This window comes from Podarcis melisellensis, assembly GCF_964234715.1.
Source record: "Podarcis melisellensis genome assembly, chromosome: 2".
Taxonomy (NCBI): Eukaryota; Metazoa; Chordata; class Lepidosauria; order Squamata; family Lacertidae; genus Podarcis; species Podarcis melisellensis.
This window is the reverse complement of record NC_138529.1, coordinates 113,260,970-113,279,070: the sequence shown is the minus strand read 5'-3', so window position 1 is coordinate 113,279,070 and position 18,101 is coordinate 113,260,970. Positions and strand designations below refer to the sequence as shown.

Sequence of the window (18,101 nt, the reverse complement as noted above, 5' to 3'; positions counted from 1 at the left end):
GCAGATCTCCAGCATTGTTTTCTTACAACCATGATTCCACTACACACATATTTGTTGTCCTAGAGGAGGCTAAAGTGTATTTGACTAAGAGTTAAAAGATTTTGAGCTTGGCAACAGTGATCCTAAAGTTTCTTTATTGTCCTGAAAATACACCTACATTCTTATATCTAAGCATTTTTATATTAGCTGTGCAGAGATTGAATCCAGCACTTTATATCACATCAAGGACAAGTTGGCTGTAGTGGGAGCATACTAGCTAGGATTGAAATATTTAAAATAGTAACGACAAAATATTGTTTACCTTTACCCACAAAGTTGTTGTGGGTTCCCCCCTGCTAAGTGGTTGAGGTTTTCTAAGGAAATCTTCGGGGGGGGGCAGCGGCGAAGGAAGGCATCGCGAACAGGCTGCAGTGGTGCCAGAGGGATCCCGGCACCGTCTGTACGGCGCTGGAGTTGCGCCAGCTGCAAACTGCTATAAAGCGCATGTGCGGCGTCACTATGTACTACATGTGCGTGCGACGCCACACATGCGCTGTACTTAGCAGTTTGCTGCCGGTGCCGGGATCCTCCACTCGCAGCTGCAGCCGCGTAAAGGAGGATCCTCCAACGATTACCCCCCAGCCATATCGCTGCCACAGCCACAACCTTCCCAATGCAGCCACGGCCAACAAAACCTTTTAATCTATACTTGATTTTAATTCTGTTAATTCATTGTTTGTTAATAGCTTATTTGTATATTACATTTCTTGATGCTTATTTACAATGTATTGCAGTAGAATTATTGCAAAGAATTCCCACTCAACCCTTCCCAACAGGTGGGCGGAGTTTGAAGCCCCACGCGGGGCCACCTGGCCAGGTGCCACCCACCAGGTAACTGTGTGCTCGGCCCACCCCCACCTGGCAGGCCAATGTGCTGCTGGTGGGGCGTGTGGCCTGGAGTAGGTTTGGAGGATTTCTATAAAAATATATTTAAAAAGCTGACAGGACTCCGTGCCTGGTGAATTCCAGAATCCAAGGAGATATTGAGGGTCCTTGTTGAACAGGGGATTAGGGACAAATTAAAACGTATATATACGCACACATAGAAAAAAATAGTTTACAGGCAATTAATTAATTGATTAAGTTGTAAGTCAAAAAGTTGATTGGGGATCGGGTGGCCTGCAGGAGATCAGGTTACTAGTCAGTGGGCCAATTATTTAGAGTTGACTGGTATTCAGTGTGGCTGTTCATCTTGTGACTGCCCTTCCGGGTGTTTCAATTTGGGGATTCAGCCCCCCCCCCGCGCGCATTTTAAGTGATTTAGCTGGTGTTCACATAGAGTGCAATTTTAATTTGGGTTTTAATTTGGAATTTGAGTCCTTTTGCCTTGTCGCTGCTGAATTTAAATTTGCTTTATTGAGTTCCATTTACATTTGGTTGTTGCTGCTCTACCTTGGGGTTCCTTCACTTAACGCTTTCAATCCCAATTGGTAGTTGCGACTTCCGGTTTGGATCGCCTGCAGTGTGGGAGCGCGGAGAAATCTCTCCGGACTGCACAGGGGATTTTGAGGGGGCAACGCAAGGCATCGCGACCCCCGAAACCTCAAGGGGGGCCCCCCTGAGGGAAGCGCAACCAGCAGCGTCGGAGGGACCCGAAGCTTTTCTGGGCTTTCTCTATTTTGGGGAGATCCAGGAGCGGCGGATCGAGAGACGCACTATGGTAAGCCCTGCGGACCCCGTGCAGTAATGCCTCGAGCTCCCGCTGAAAAACGGCGACAAATCTCCGTAATTCTAAGAACAACCGTCCTTGGGGCTGTTCTAACAATTGTCAGCGTTGAAAATTTGAAGAATAGAGCCCAAGATGTGTTGGATGTAATCAGATTGAACTGAGAAGCCCGATCTATATCTCGGAGTTAAGATGGCGCTGGGACGCGAATCGGGAGAGTGAAACAAAGAAACTATTACTTACCTGTTGTAGAAACGAAGAAGGGAAAGTCCCCGCTGGGAACTTCACGGGGCAAAAAGAACCTAAGAAAGAAAGTATTAACTTAGAAAGGAGAATTTAGAGACTTTGTAGTAAATAGATCGATAAGACAAGTTCAGAAAGAGATTTAGAAAGGGGAATAGGAAGACCGAACGGAGGAGGCAACCGGAGACGGAGACTGAGACGGAGAGGGCAGGAAGGGGAGAGGAGAAAGCTCGGCTTAAGGCACGAAAGAATTGAATCCGACCTCCCCCCTTAACAGCTCTTCAACTCTGATGGTGATACAAAAGCAATTTTAGATCTCCGTCACCCCCCCTCCTCTCCTTTTTGTTTTCTCGTTTTCTGTTTTTTTCCCCTTCGGATTCCCTGGCTCTTGTCAGTTGCCGTAGCTTTGATTATTGGATAGTGGCGGGAGGAGAACCCCGTGTGAGCTTACGCACGTACGCCAGTTTCCATTCCCGCTGGGCTGCAACTAAGTCGGAACTTTAAAACTTGACTAGACTTTGATACCGGGCTGGACAACAACGGAATCAATTATTGTTTCGGACTTTAACTCCCAACCTCACTAAGAAGCTGTGGCCCTCTCTCAGTTTTGACTAGCCAGAAGAATACTCTTCTTTTGATTTTTTTCTTTTGATTTTGGGGATAATAGACTTTGGGGACAGTAGAAACACCCACTTCATTCCTGTTTGAAACCAGGAGTGAACTACAGGCAACCCCCCCCTCGTGAACTATTCAAAATCCTGCAGAAAGGTCCGGAAAACCTGTAGAACTCTCATCTCTGCTCTGTTCCCTGCCTCCCCCCTTTCCCCATTCGGTTTGCACCCTCCCCCCTTCCATTTGGTTTGCACCCTTCCCCCTTCCGACCCCCCCCTCTCGGTTGATAGTTTTGGCTGTCCTCACGAAACATTAATTTGACTAAAATTTGAACATCGGAACGTTGATAAGAGCATTGCATTAGGCCAAGCAAGTGGCTGAAGTTAGACCAAAGAAAAGATTCTTAAACCTTTCTTAAACCTCTCTTTACAGTCCTCTTCTCTTTTTCCCCTTTTTATTGAAATTAACAAAAGTGTTTTGCTCTCCCCAAGGAGCAGGATAGGGGAGTTTTGTTTGAAACAATTAAAATTATCTAGATTGTGCGCCCCCTAGGGGAGAGTAGTAAAAAATACAATTCTGTTTATCTTTAAGAATTGGGGAGGAGGGATGGATCGGACCGGGCAGATGGTAGGAAGGGATGGGAAAAAATGGGTAGGAACGCCAACAGAGAGGAAAACCTCAAAGCAAGAAGAAATAAGAGACTTAGATGCTTTATGGTTGAAAATAAAAGAGGAATTTAGACAGAACGAAACCCATATGGAAAAAAAATTGGGAGAGATGCAGGAATCCTTTGACAGGAAAATAGAGGTTGCAGTAGGGGAAATGTCAAATAAAATTAAAGATCTAACGGTCCGAACAAAATCCTTAGAGGACTCCAACAAGAAAATACAAAGAGAGATGAAAGATCAGAGAAGAGAAGTTGGGAAAATTAAAGAGAATTTTGAAGAACTAAATAAAAGCCAAGACCAAGTACTAGACAATTTAGCTATGATGGAAATGAAACAAAAGCAGCTAAATCTAAAATTTAGAGGAATGGGGGAAGAAAGGGATGAAGATATAAAAGAAAAAATAACAAAGGAACTGGCGAGGTGGTTAGTACTGAGAGAAGACGAAGTAGCACGAAACATAGAAAATGCTTTTAGAATAAAAATAAGACCGAAACAAAACAAACAGAAAAAAATCCCAGGAGACTGCTTGGTGATTTTTAAATCGATAGAGATGAGAAACAGAATCCTGAAAGAAAGCTATCAGAGGAAACTGATAATTGATGGGAGACCTATCATCATTTTTAAGGAAATACCTATCAGGCTTCTTCGTAAAAGAGAGGGCTACAAACAGATAGTCAACACTTTGAGAAAGAATGGTATACAACATAGATGGGAATTCCCTGAAGGGATTTCCTTTTTTTATAAAGAAAAAAAATTCAAGATAAGAGAGATTCAGGAAGTCAGCAAATTCCTTCGCAGATATGAAAAAGACCTTGGGGGGTTGGTGGAGAGATTCGGAGGGAGGGGTGGAGAGAGGGGGGGAGGGAATGGGTTTGGGAGGGAGGTTGGATAATGAAGGGGGGGAGGGGATGGGGAGAGAGGAGGAAGAGGCGGAAGAGACAAGGGAGGAAGAGTCAGGCGAAGAACAGGAGGAAACAGAGAACTAAAACACCTGAATCCAAATCGGTCAAAACTTAAAACCTAAACCGACAGATTACTGATTTTTGAGTTTATTATTGATAATGAATCTAAAAATTTTAACATGGAATGTAAATGGACTGAATGAAAAAACAAAAAGGAATAAAATTGCAAGTGTGTTGAAGAAGAAAAAATTGGATGTAATTTGTATGCAAGAGACTCATGTAGCCAAAAAGCACAAACATGTATTAGTTAATAAGATTTTGGGAACAGAATTTATAAACTCAGGGAAAGAGAAAAAAAGGGGAGTGGTAACATATGTTGATGGAAAATGGGATCCCAAATTGATATACAAGGATGAAGAGGGAAGGATACTGGGGGTTCAAATAAGTTTTAAGGGAGAGAAGATTAATGTGGTAAACATCTACGCCCCAAATTCAAACAGGTCAGAGTTCTATAAAAAACTGGAACAAGTATTATTAGAATTAGGAAATAATAAGATGATACTTTTGGGGGACTTTAATGCAGTGCCGACATTAGAAATGGACAGACAAACAGAAAAGAGAAAACGAAAACAAGGGAAGCTACCGGAATCATTTTGTGACCTAGAAGAGAACATGGACCTAACAGATGTATGGAGACACAAGCACCCAACAGAAAAACAGTTTACCTTCTTCTCAGAAGCACATAAAAGCTGGGGAAGAATAGACCAAATATGGGCCTCAAGAGAAATTACTCTAAGAGTTATAAAATGCGATATCCAACCGAGAACTTTCTCCGACCATAACTCAATAACATTAGAAATTAAAGGAGAATCGCAAGGAGGCTTTAAATGGAGATTGAAGGACCACCTGCTAGATAACGAGGAGATTATTGGAAAAGCCAAAGCTACGCTAAAAGAGTATTTAGATTGGAACCTAAATAAGGGAACAAATATAGAAATAGTTTGGGACGCCAGTAAGGCGGTCTTAAGAGGATTTTTCATCCAGCAGAATAATTACAGGAAAAAAATAAGGCAGCAAAAGATAGATGAAATACTGAGACAGCTAAGGGAGCAGGAGAAAAAATTAATAGAACACCCGAAAGATGAGCAAAGTATACAAACAATAAAAGTATTACAAAGACAATACTCAATATTAACAAACCAGGAAATAGAATGGAAAATTAAGCTAATGAAGCAGAGATATTTCGAATCGGCGAATAAAACGGGAAAATTCCTAGCCTGGCAACTGAGAAAAAGACAGAAACAGAATGTTATAAATAAAATAATGGTTAAAGAAGATTTAATAGTAGACCCCAAAGGAATACAAAAGAACTTCCTCCAATTTTATGAGGAGCTATACAAGAAAGGAGAAGAGGACCCGGCCCAAATAGAAAAATATTTAGAGAACTGTACAGGGAAGACTGTTACAGAAGAAGAAAGAGCTCAATTAAATAGACCTATAAGTATGGAAGAGATTGAGAACGCGATAAAAAGAATGAAATCGGGAAAAGCACCAGGCCCAGATGGCCTATCGGCCAAATATTATAAAGTCTTAGGAGGCCAACTGACACAAATATTATGTGATACTATGAATAACATCTTAAGAGGAGGGAACATACCCGAGTCGTGGAGGGAAGCTTTTATAACACTAATTCCCAAACCAGACACAGACAAATTGAACATGAAGAACTACAGACCAATATCGCTATTAAATAATGACTACAAAATATACACTGATATCATGGCGAACAGACTGAAAAAATGCTTAACAAATCTAATTCATAAAGACCAAGCGGGTTTTCTCCCAAATAGATTCCTGAAAGATAACGTAAGACATGTTGTAAACCTAATTGAATATTTGGAGATTAATAATAACATACCGGCGTCCCTGATTTTCATTGACGCAGAGAAGGCGTTTGATAACGTCTCCTGGAGGTTCCTACTAAAATCTATAGAAAAGGCAGGGATCAAGGGGGAATTTTTGAAAGGAATACAGGCAATATACTCAAACCAGTATGCGAAATTGGTAATAAACAATAACCTCACGGACAGATTTAAAATAGAGAAAGGAACGAGGCAGGGATGCCCCCTTTCCCCGCTCCTGTTTATTCTGGTTCTAGAAGTCCTGGCGAACAAAATAAGGTTAAAGTCAGAGATAAAAGGGATTAAAATTGGAACGAAAGAATTCAAACTAAAAGCATACGCGGATGACTTGATGTTATCTCTAGAAGAACCGCAAGAAAGTATAGGTAAAGCACTGGAGATTTTGGAGGAGTACGGTAAATTATCGGGCTTTAAATTGAATAAAACTAAAACAAAAATATTGACGAAGAACCTGAAAAATGATGTAAAGGAAGAATTGGAAAGACAATATGGAATTAAAATAGCTAAAAAAATAAAATATCTAGGAATCTGGCTAACACCCAAAAATATAAATTTAATTGAAGATAATTATATGACAACATGGAACAAAGTTAAAAAAGATCTGGATGTCTGGAATAGGGTGAAACTCTCGTGGCTAGGCAGAATGGAAGCGATAAAAATGAACATACTCCCTAAGATGCTATTTCTATTTCAAAATATTCCTGTCATTAGAGGGGCCAAAATATTTAAGGACTGGCAGAAAACTCTGTCAAGATTTATATGGCAGGGAAGAAGGCCAAGGATTAGATTTAAATTACTTACAGACTGTAAGGAAAGAGGAGGGCTGGCAGTACCTAATTTAAAATTATACTATGAAGCGGCCTGTCTTTGCTGGGTTAAAGACTGGATAACCTTAGAAAATACGGATTTATTAGATTTAGAAGGGGCTGATATTAGGTTTGGCTGGCATGCCTACCTCTGGTCAAATAAAGAAAAGGTACACAAAGGGTTTTCAAGTCACATTATTAGAGGTCCCCTGTATGAAGTTTGGGGAAAAAACAAAAAATTGCTAGAATGGAGAACACCTTGGTGGTTATCCCCAACAGACATCTTATCAATCAAAAAAATAAACCTGGAAGAGAGAAAATTGACATATGAAGATCTATTGGTAAGATCCCAAGATAGCTGGAGATTAAGACCATATGAAGAGTTAAAGGAAAGGCTGACGGGTTGGCTGCAGTATCATCAGATTAATGCATTGTGGACGGAAGACAAAAAAACAGGAATGAACGAAAAAAAGTCCAAATTTCAGATTGAAGTAATTGAAAGCAAATCCAAGATATTATCTAAGATGTACAGCATTTTATTGGAATGGGAGACTAAAGATGAAGAAATTAAGGAAGTTATGGTTAAGTGGGCGATAGATTTGGGGCATAATATAGAATATGAAAAATGGTCAAAATTGTGGAATGAAGGTGTGATGGGACGATGAGCTGCTTGTGCGTAAAATGCAAGTCCCTCAGAGTTTGATCAGGCTTTCAAACCTCTGCCTGTGACGGAGCCCCTCCAGCATGGCTGCGTCAATCACTAGTAGAATCCGAAAGTGGCTGCTTTCGGAAACGTTTCCAACATAAAAGCTCCTTAACGGAAACACGTCGTCTGGCCTCTCGGCGTGACAGTTTCCGTCGAGGTGTGGGTGTCCCTATAGGAGGTCCTGAGACCTCCCCACTGGTTTCGCTTGAAGCGTCTCTGAGCCATCCCTCCGACTCACTTTCCCTTGGAGTTCTTGCTCGCCCTCTACTGGTTCCCTCTTCCGCTGCTACTGCTCTCTCACCCTCAGTGAGCCTTTGCGCCTCCGGCGCTTTAGATGTCAGTTCCCTGACATCCACCTCCCCTCCAGGGCCCCCTTCACCCCCTCCCGTCTCCTCTCCTACTGGCGGTGAGGAGGTAAAACCCTTGAAAGAACCTCCCTCATCTTCCGACGTCGCGAACACTTCCTTCCACTTGTTGCTGTTCCTACTCTCTAGGTACTCTTCGTCATCAGAGTCCACTCCCTCTTCCAACTCCGACTCCGCGAACCCTTCCATTTCCTCTTCCTCATCTGTGGTGCCGAAATACTCCCTCCTAAACCTTGCTATCGGCTGAGGTTTCCTCGGGAACCTTTGATGGAACGTTTCTGTTAAAACCTCGTCATTGACTTCCTCTGCACTTACCCAGGTGTTTTCTGACTCCGGTTCCCCTTCCCACGCCACTAAATACTCCACCTGATTTCCCTTCCACCTGGAATCGAGGATTTCCGCTACATGGTTGCGGCGTTCCCTCTCTTCCAAGGCTGGTCCCCTGACGTGCTCCCCTTCACCTCCTCCCCTGTATGGTGACAGTAACGACCTGTGGAACACTGGGTGCAATTTCATGTGATTGGGTAATCGGAGTTTGAAAGCTACCAGGTTGACCTGCTGAATCACCTCAAAGGGTCCCAATCTTCTGGGTCTCAGTTTCTTACACCCCCCTTTGAACGGCAACCCTTGGGTTGACAACCACACTTGATCCCCCACCCTTATGGTTTCACCTTCCCTTCTGTTCTTGTCTGCCTGCTTCTTATATTGTGCCTTAGCCCTTTCTAAGTTGAGCTGGAGCTGCTGATGGATGGCTTCCATCTCTTCTACAAAATGTTCGGCCGCTGGGACGCTCCATCTCTCCCCTCCTTCCCCTGGAAATGCCCTGGGGTGACACCCGTAATTAGCCAAAAAGGGACTCATCCCTGTGGACACATTCTCCGCATTATTGTAGGCAAATTCTGCCAACGCCAACTTTTCGACCCAATCGTTCTCTCTGTCATTGACATAACACCTAAGATATTGTTGAAGAATGCCATTTGCCCTTTCCGCCTGCCCGTTGGTTTCAGGGTGCCGGGCAGTTGAAAAATTGACTTCCACGTGTAGCAAGCTCATGAGCTTCCTCCAGAACCTGGAAGTAAATTGTTTGCCTCTATCTGAGATCACCCTCGAGGGAGCCCCGTGCAGCCTAAAGATATGTTCCACAAACAACTTCGCCGTTTCTTCCGCTGTGACTGCATGTGAGCATGCTACAAAGTGGCACATCTTAGTTAACAGGTCTACTACTACCATGATGGCTGTCTTTCCCTTGGACCTTGGCAGATCCGTCATAAAATCTATTGATATCGCTTCCCAAGGCCGTTCTGGTGTGGGTAAAGGTTCTAATAACCCTGCCGGCGCCCTTCTTTCCCCTTTGGCTCGCTGACATTGGTCACACCCTCTTACATACTCCCTTACATCCTCCCTCACCTTAGGCCACCAAAATTCCCTGGTAACCAACCACATGGTCTTGTGTTGCCCAAAATGTCCCGCCGTGGGGCTATCATGCAACTGCTTGAGTACTCTCCCCCTCAATTCACCTTCGGGTATATACAGTGCCCCTTTGTAATACAATGCCCCATTTCTTTCCTCAAAACCTCCGGGGCTCTCGCCTTCCCCCCTGAGACCTCTGAGCTTATCCTGGGCATATTCATCATTTTCCGTTTCCTCCACCAGTTCTCGTTGCCCCACCATCGCCGCCCCACACACCCAGCGGTCCTCAGGGATGACATGTCTCTCTTCGATCACCTCCTCCCCTTCCCAATATTCTGGTTTGCGTGAGAGCGCGTCCGCCCTGACGTTTTCTGGGCCTGGCACATAACAAATCTCAAAGTTAAATTTGGAGAATTCCTGTGCCCATCTCACTTGTCGTTGGTTGAGCACTCGAGCTGTTCTCCAATACTCTAAATTTTTGTGGTCGGTGCACACTTGCACCTTGTGTTGTGCCCCAATTAATAAATGTCTCCACCTCCGGAATGCTTCGTGAATGGCAAGAAGTTCCCTGTCATACACCGTGTAATTTCTCTCGGATTTATTCAGCTTCCGCGAGAAGAATGCACACGGTCTCCACTCCGACGCACTCCTCCCCGGTTGAAGAAGGACCGCCCCTACCGCCCGGTCTGATGCATCTGTTTCCACTTTCATTGGTTTTCGTAAATCCACATGCAGAAGTTGTTCTTCCGAGGCGAAAGCCCTTTTCAGTTCTTCAAAGGCTAGATCCGCCTCTGCCGTCCAAACAAATTTCTTCTTGCTGCTGAGACAGTCGGTGATGGGCGCCGTCAAGTGGGCAAAGTTCTTGATGAACTTCCGATAAAAGTTCCCAAATCCCAAGAATCTTTGCACGTCCTTCTTGGTCTTCGGTGTCTTCCATTCCAGTACCGCTTGGACCTTGCCTGGATCCATGGCCAATCCCTTGTCTGACAAGCGGTACCCCAGGAATTCCACCTCCTTGGTATGAAACTGGCATTTCTCCAGTTTCACCCACAGCTGGTTGGCTTGCAGCCTGCTCAACACTTCTCGAACGTCCCTCACATGCTGTTCCTCATTTTCCGAATACACCAACACGTCGTCTAAAAAGGCCACACAATTCTTGTAGAGCAAAGGTCCCAGAACGTGGTTTATAAAAGCTTGAAAACATGCGGAGTCCCCTTGTAGACCGAAGGGCATAACGAGGTATTCAAAGGCTCCCAAAGGGGTAAACATGGTGGTCTTCCATTCATCTCCCTTCCTTATGCGTATCAGGTTGTACGCCCCCCGCAGGTCCAGTTTTGTAAAAATCTTTCCCTTCCTTACTCTGGTCAAAATGTCATCAATTCGGGGCATAGGGAAAGCCAGGGGCTCCGACACTGCATTGAGGGCCCTGAAGTCACACACCAGTCTCGGTTTGTCTGTGTTCTTTTTGTCCACAAAAAACACTGGGCTGCCCCCCACCGCTCGGGACTCTCTGATGAAACCTCGCTTCAAGTTTTTGTCAATGAACTCCCTCAGCTCCTGCATCTCCCTGTCTGACATGGCGTACAGCTTGCCTACTGGGAGTTGGGCCCCTGGGAGTAGGTTGATTTGACAGTCAAAGGGTCTATGCGGTGGCAGTTTGTCTGCTTCCCTTTCGCTGAATACGTTGCTCAGATCTGCGTATTGCGGGGGCACCCTCCCTTTGTCCATCACTTCCATCCCCGCTAGGGTGACTCTGTCTCCTCCCGAAATCTTCCCCTCCTTGCAGTGTTCTAGGCAATGCGCTGACCCAAAGGAGACCACCCTCTGATGCCAGCCCACTAGCGGATCGTGTAGCGCCAGCCAGCTCATCCCCAAAATGATGGGCGCTCCTCCCAGGATGGCCACGTTAAACGCTATCTGTTCGGTGTGCCTTGCCACTCTCATTATCATCGGGACAGTCTGTTGGCTAACTTCTCCCCCCAACAGCTCTCTGCCGTCAATCGTAGTCACCTGCAAGGGGTTACTTAAAGGGATAGTCTGTATCTGGTGCTCAGCTGCAAACTCCTTACTCATGAAATTACAGGAGCTGCCTGAATCCAAAAGCGCCCTGACCTTTAGTGGGTGTCCGTTTGGCAGTTCTAGTAACACCTCTATCACTAAAGCGGGTCTGGGGGGTTCTGGCATGGGCACTTTCATTGCTCTTTGGCCTGGCTGCTGTGCCCCAACGGTGGCAGCCAGGCATTGGCTTTTACTTGCTCCTTGCCTTCCTCTTCCTCTTTCCCAACAGCTCCTGCCATCCCTTGCCATTCCTTTCTTTGTGGGCAAACTCTGGCAAAGTGCCCTGGCTGTTGGCAGAGATAACATCTCTTGGCGCTCTTTCCCTCCTTCTTCCGCCCTTCACTGGGATTTGAAACTGCGCGCGCCCGCGCTGTTCCAACTTCCATCGGCTCTGCCGGCGGGAAAGGTGGCTCTGGAATGTCTGGAATGCGGAACTCCCTCCAACGGTTTCCTTTCCCTTCCCGCTTTTCCATAGCCCTCGCCTCCTGGCGCGCTCCTATGGCCAGCGCAGATTTGGTTAACTGGTCCATAGACTCCGCCCTGGGGCCCCGGGAAAGCTCATCTTTGACGGTTGAAGAAAGCCCCTCTTCGAAAAGCATTTGGATGGGCTCCGCCGATAGATCCCACCCCAATTTGTGAATCAACATGGTAAATTCAGTCCAGTACTCACGGACAGATCTGCTTCCTTGCTGGCAAGCCATTAACTGCCTTCGCACCACCCCCTGCTCAATATCGCTGGAAAACATCAGGTCCATGGCACGAAAAAACTTCCTCGTGTCCTTTAAGATCTCATTATTCGCTGCCATCAGGGGTCTAACCCAATCTTTCGCCCCGGATTCGAGATGGCCAATCACATACGCCACTCGCGATTCCTCGTCGGGGAAGTCATCAAACTGCAAGTTTAGAGCGTATTGCATCTCTGTTCTAAAGGCATGATAGTTCCTGGGATCCCCCCCGAATTTCTGCACCAATCCTGGCACCTTTCTGGCGAGCGGGGTGGTTTTCTCCTTTCCCTTTTCTGCATCCTGCGCCCTCCTCTCCTCAAGCCTCGCCGTTTGCAGCGCCAACTGGATCTCCAACGCCCTGTACCTGTCTTCCAGGCTTGGACCTCCTCCAGCTGCTCCTGCTCCCCCGGTTTCGGCTGGGTTGCTCATGATGCCTCTCCCTGCACAAGCTGGCTTTCGGAGACTTTCGGATTGCTGTGATGGGACGATGAGCTGCTTGTGCGTAAAATGCAAGTCCCTCAGAGTTTGATCAGGCTTTCAAACCTCTGCCTGTGACGGAGCCCCTCCAGCATGGCTGCGTCAATCACTAGTAGAATCCGAAAGTGGCTGCTTTCGGAAACGTTTCCAACATAAAAGCTCCTTAACGGAAACACGTCGTCTGGCCTCTCGGCGTGACAGTTTCCGTCGAGGTGTGGGTGTCCCTATAGGAGGTCCTGAGACCTCCCCACTGGTTTCGCTTGAAGCGTCTCTGAGCCATCCCTCCGACTCACTTTCCCTTGGAGTTCTTGCTCGCCCTCTACTGGTTCCCTCTTCCGCTGCTACTGCTCTCTCACCCTCAGTGAGCCTTTGCGCCTCCGGCGCTTTAGATGTCAGTTCCCTGACAGAAGGATTAAAATTTACGGCAAGCGCTGCAATTAGAGAAAATTTAGAAAAGATGGTATACAGATGGTACTTAACACCAGAAAAATTGAGTAGGATGTACAAAACTGCAAATAAGGCCTGCTGGAAATGTAAAACAAAAGAAGGCAATTTCATACATATGTGGTGGACTTGAGAAGAAATAAAAAAATTCTGGAATCAGATATATAATGAGTTAAAAAAGATACTCAAATATACATTTCCTAAAAATCCAGAGGCCTTCTTACTAGGGATGGTTGGGAAAGAAATTCAAGAAAAAGATAAGACCTTATTTCAATACTCAACAGCAGCGGCCAGAATTTTAATCGCTCAAAATTGGAAAAGCCCTAACCTCCCAACGGTAAGGGATTGGCAATTAAAATTATATGACTTTATTGAATTGGCAAGAATGACGCAAATAATTAGAAATCAAAAAAATACAAAGTTTAAGGAGGATTGGAACAAATTCATGGTATATTTTGAAGACAAATTTAGAAACTTACCAATCACAGCAGGTTTGTTATAAAACTTCCGATGCAAAAACTTAAAATAAATACCAGCAGTGAAACAGAACTATTAAATGTAAAAACCCGAGATTAGTAGGGAAGGAAGTCGATCTTTTATGTTGTAACATTGTTGTCTTTTTTGCTTTTGAATATCTTCTTTTTTTATTTTTCTTTTACTTCACTATTTTTTTTTCTCTTTCTCTTCTTTTTTCTTATTAAGTGTTTAAGTGAATGTATTTGTTTTTCTTCTTTTCGTATGTATAAAAGTAATTCAATAAAAAGGATTTGGAAAAAAGAAAAAAAAAATCCCAATTGGTAGTTGCAATAGGATATTTGGGCAGAGTGCGTGCTCTTTGATACTGATTATATTATTACAGTTGCCAGCAGTGTAATTAATACTGAGCTAGCCTTGAAGGCGCTGCCTTTTAATTGAAGTGGTTGAGAGCTTGCTAGGTGGTCTAATGGCTCCAAAGAAAAATATTGATCCGGCCCCTGCTGTCTCTGAAACAAAGAGTGCTCCTGTCAAGCGTGCACAGTCAGCTCAGTCAGGCAAGGGTTCTTCCATTGCGGGGCAGGCAATAGGGCAACCCAGGGTTCAATAGGGTTCAACCTTAGCAGGCATGGCTAAAAACCCATGTGCATTGCGTACGTTTTTTTTACTGAATTTGACTCTACGATGGATAGGTTCAGGCCGGAACACAATGGCCAGGGTTCAGGCCATCAGTCTCCCCCTGACCACATTTCCGATACAGGAGCCAGCGACTCTAGTGGGTCCCATAGTGATGATGGTGAGATGCCTGGCACATCCCAGGCCTTCTTTGATAATTTGCAAGCGACTAATGCCGCACCCCAGCAGAGGGCTCCCACGCCTAAGCCCCACAGCAAGCAACCTTGTTCTGCATTGCACGAGTGAAAAAATGTTCAGTCTGCCATCGTGCCCCAAAGGGGGGATGAGCAGCCTCGGCGCACAGGCTGGAAGACCTTGCAAAAGACGGATAGGCGGGCTTCTTCCCCCCATTCCCCTGTCTCGGCTGGGAGGCAGGTGGCAGGTCCTTTCACTAGCCCGCCTATTCCAAATTTGCACATATCTCCCTTGGGTATCGTGCCCAAGAAGGCGCCTGGGGAATTTCGTATGATTCATAACTTGTCTTATCCCAAAGGGGGCTCAGTAAATGATGCCATCCCAGGCGAACTTTGCTCAGTGAAATACGCCTCCTTCAATCATGCCATCAAACTTATTCGGACCTTCGGAAGAGGGGTGCTATTAGCAAAATGTGACATTGAATCTGCCTTCTGCCTTCTGCCAATATATCCTGAAGACTTTCATTGATTAGGTTTTAAGTTTGAGGGCTCCTATTACGTGGATAAAGCAATGCCAATGGATTGTTTGGTTGCATGTGCTGCTTTCAAAACTTTTAGCACCTTTTTGGATTGGGCCCTGCATTTCAAAACTGGTTTATCTGGGGTGACTCATTATCTCGATGATTTTTTTACTGATTGGACCACCAAATAACAATTCATGCGCAACGTTGCTCGATGCTCTTGCCTCTCTTTCGCTGGAGTTAGGTCTTCCCCTGGCGGCGGAAAAAACTGAGGGTCTGGTCACGACTATGACTTACTTGGGCATCAAGCTTGACATGGTCGCCCAGACGTCGCGTTTGCCTGAGGCCAAGCTGTCAGCTCTTAAAACGGCACAATCTCCCAGCTCCTCCCACTCAAAAAAGTAACACTCAGGCAAATTCAGTCCTTCCTAGGCCACTTAAACTTTGCCTGTCGGGTGGTAGCCCCTGGGCGCCCTTTCTGCTCACAGCTGGCTAGGTTATCTGCAGGGCTGCTGTCACCACATCACAGGGTATGCCTCACAAAGTCCGTAAAAGCCAATCTCAAGGTTTGGCTTGGCTTTCTCGATAATTATAACGGGATATCTCTCTGGCAGGATACTTTTAGACTTTTCGCTGATTTTCAGGTGCAATCAGACTCTGTGGGATCCTTGAGTTTCAGAGTATTCTTCAGGGGTCACTGGTGCTCCAAACAATGGCCAGCAAGTTGGCAGGGTACTTCCATTACCCGGGATTTAACCTTTTTGGATTTACCCCCAATTGTAGTAGCCATTCATCTTTGGACTGAAGACTTTAAGGATTGGCGTGTCTGCTTTTGGACGGACAACCAGTCGGTAGTCAATGTCCTGACCAAACAATCTCCGCGTTCAGAAAGGGTGTCCTTGCTGCTGCGATCGTTTGTGTTACGGTGCCTGCAATTTAACATCATATTTTCAGCAAAATTCATTTCTGGTATTAATAACGATATTGCAGATGTGCTATCTCGATTTCAGATGGACTGCTTCTGGTTGTTAGGCCCAGAAACACAGCAATTGCCAGAGTCATTCCCGGAGCACCTGTGGAGCCTTGGAAGCAAGACGTGATGCAGGGAGTATTGGCTTCTTTTGCCCCTTCTATGCTTAGGTCCTACTCAAAAGCCTGGTCTGATTTTCTAGCATTTCGTCGAAAATCTTTGGGTATTGCACATCGAGAGCCCCCCACCACGGGCCAGGCGCTGCAATTCTTAGTTCATCTGCGTAACCTTGGTCGTGCAGCAAAGACCTTAACTATACAATCGGCTGCAATTTCCTTCTTTGCAAAATCTATTTACTGCACGGACCCTTGCACTGAGTTTGTGGTGTGCAGGGCTCTTGAGGGGTGGTGCAGATTACAACCACCAAGCAAGGAAGGACGTAGGCCCATTTCATTCAATCTCCTTAATAAAATACACAATAAATTAAAATCAGTTTGCTGGTCCAAATATGAGGCCCGTTTATTCTCAGCTGCATATTCCATAGCATTTTTTGGCACTCTAAGAGTTGGTGAAGTGGTACATGAAGGTGAGCTGGGTACTTTATCCCGAGGCCTGCAGCTTGATGATATTCAGCTTTCAGATTCAATGTTGGTGGTTCGCATCCGTTGCTCAAAAACAGACCAAAAAGGAAAGGGTGCCTTGGTTCAGTTGATGGCAACCATGAAAAGCAGTCCCTGGCCTGTAAAGGACACAAAAAGGTTTTTAGATCTCAGGCCCCCAGGTTCCGGCCCTTTCCTGGTACACGAGGATGGGTCCCGTCTTGCCAGGCAGCAATTCACTCGGGTGTTGCGCAAAGCCATTGAAGCTTGTGGGCTTCTGGCTAGGGAATATGCTACCCATTCTTTTAGGATCAGGGCCGCCACAACGACGGCTCACTTGGAATTGCCAGCAGACAGAATAAAAGACATGGGTCGCTGGCGATCCAATGCGTACAAAAACTATATCCATGACAGCTCCAAAATTTAAAACAGACCAATCACTTACACGCCTCTGTCATTTTCTTGCTTTTCAGGGTCAAACCTCATAGAAATCTGGATTGTGGGACACAGTATCGTCCGCTGGGCCCGGGAACGGGCGGCCGCTAATGGCCAGGGATGCCAACTGGGTTTTCCACCCCACATCTGGATTTCTTGGTTAGTGAGGCGTGGGATGCACTGGGCAGAGATGATGCCAATTGCGATGGCTAGGGTGGAGGCACATGTCCCCCAACACTTTGGTTGTGCAGCTGGGAAGGCCGTGGACTTGCTTTTCACTATCAAAAAGGACTTGGACACTCTTGCAATGAATTTCTCGAGAATGACTCTCGTTTGGTCACTGCTGTTGGAGAGATGCATTTGGCATGGCAGCAATTCCCTAGCCGCTACAGACTGTGCCCGTAAGCGTTTGAATCATTCCATTTCTCAGAAAGTGGTTGCATTGAATGGTCAGGTGATCGCGCACCCTCCCATTGTTTTCAGTAAAATGGCCTTATTTCACAACAATGGTGTGCACCTTTCCGATTGGAGGAATGATATATAGCTGGCTGATATTGCAGAGGGCTTGAGGCATTGGTGTGATGGCCTGGGAATCCGATTCAGAGGCTGAACTGGAGGAATCCCAGCCTGCACAGGAGTCCCCGCCTCCAGGGCCGGCTGAACTGGGGCAGGGCCTTGATTCTGAAGCGCCTGCACCTGTGCCGGATCCTCAGGAGCAGGCACCAGGTGAATCCACTCTGGCTCAGGAGGTGGTTGAGGACGCAGTGCCTACAGGTGAGTCTCCCCCGGGGTCCAGTAACCCTTCAGCCTCTCCCGAACTGCAGAGGCTCAGGGCAGAGAGGCGGAGGGAACTGGTTTCTCCCAGGAGGAGTGCTCGCCTTAAGGCCAGGAGAGGCGGGTCTCCTGGAGGCCGGGACCGCCCCTGGCCTCAGAGAAGATAAAGGCCAGTCAGCCCGGTCGCAGGTTGCAGGAGCAACGTCGTTGAAGAGCTGTTTCGACCAGCACCCAGTACGGATCCCCCAGAGTTCCTGTCCTTGCCCGGCTCCTCGCTGTGGACCCCGTTTTGCCCGTGGAGGACTGTCTGCCGACCCTCGACTCAGATCCTGGACCTCGTCCCATGGTAACCTCCCCCCTGGACCAGCACAATTGGTTACAGATGTGAGGGTATGTGGCGGCGAGCCTTTGGGCTCTTGTGGCGGTTAGGCATTGTTTGACCTTGTGGGGGGGAGGGGAGGTGTGGCCATCACCTG

The 18,101-nt window shown here is 46.2% G+C and overlaps 1 long non-coding RNA gene across 1 annotated transcript; it reads left to right on the top strand.

Moving 5' to 3' along the window:
* Positions 1–4,286: 4,286 nt before the first annotated feature.
* LOC309365369 lies at positions 4,287–13,136 on the top strand. The gene is made up of 2 exons (XR_014166064.1): positions 4,287–7,506; positions 13,010–13,136. It is a non-coding gene; the product is annotated as an uncharacterized lncRNA (long non-coding RNA).
* The last annotated feature ends 4,965 nt before the right edge of the window (positions 13,137–18,101 follow it).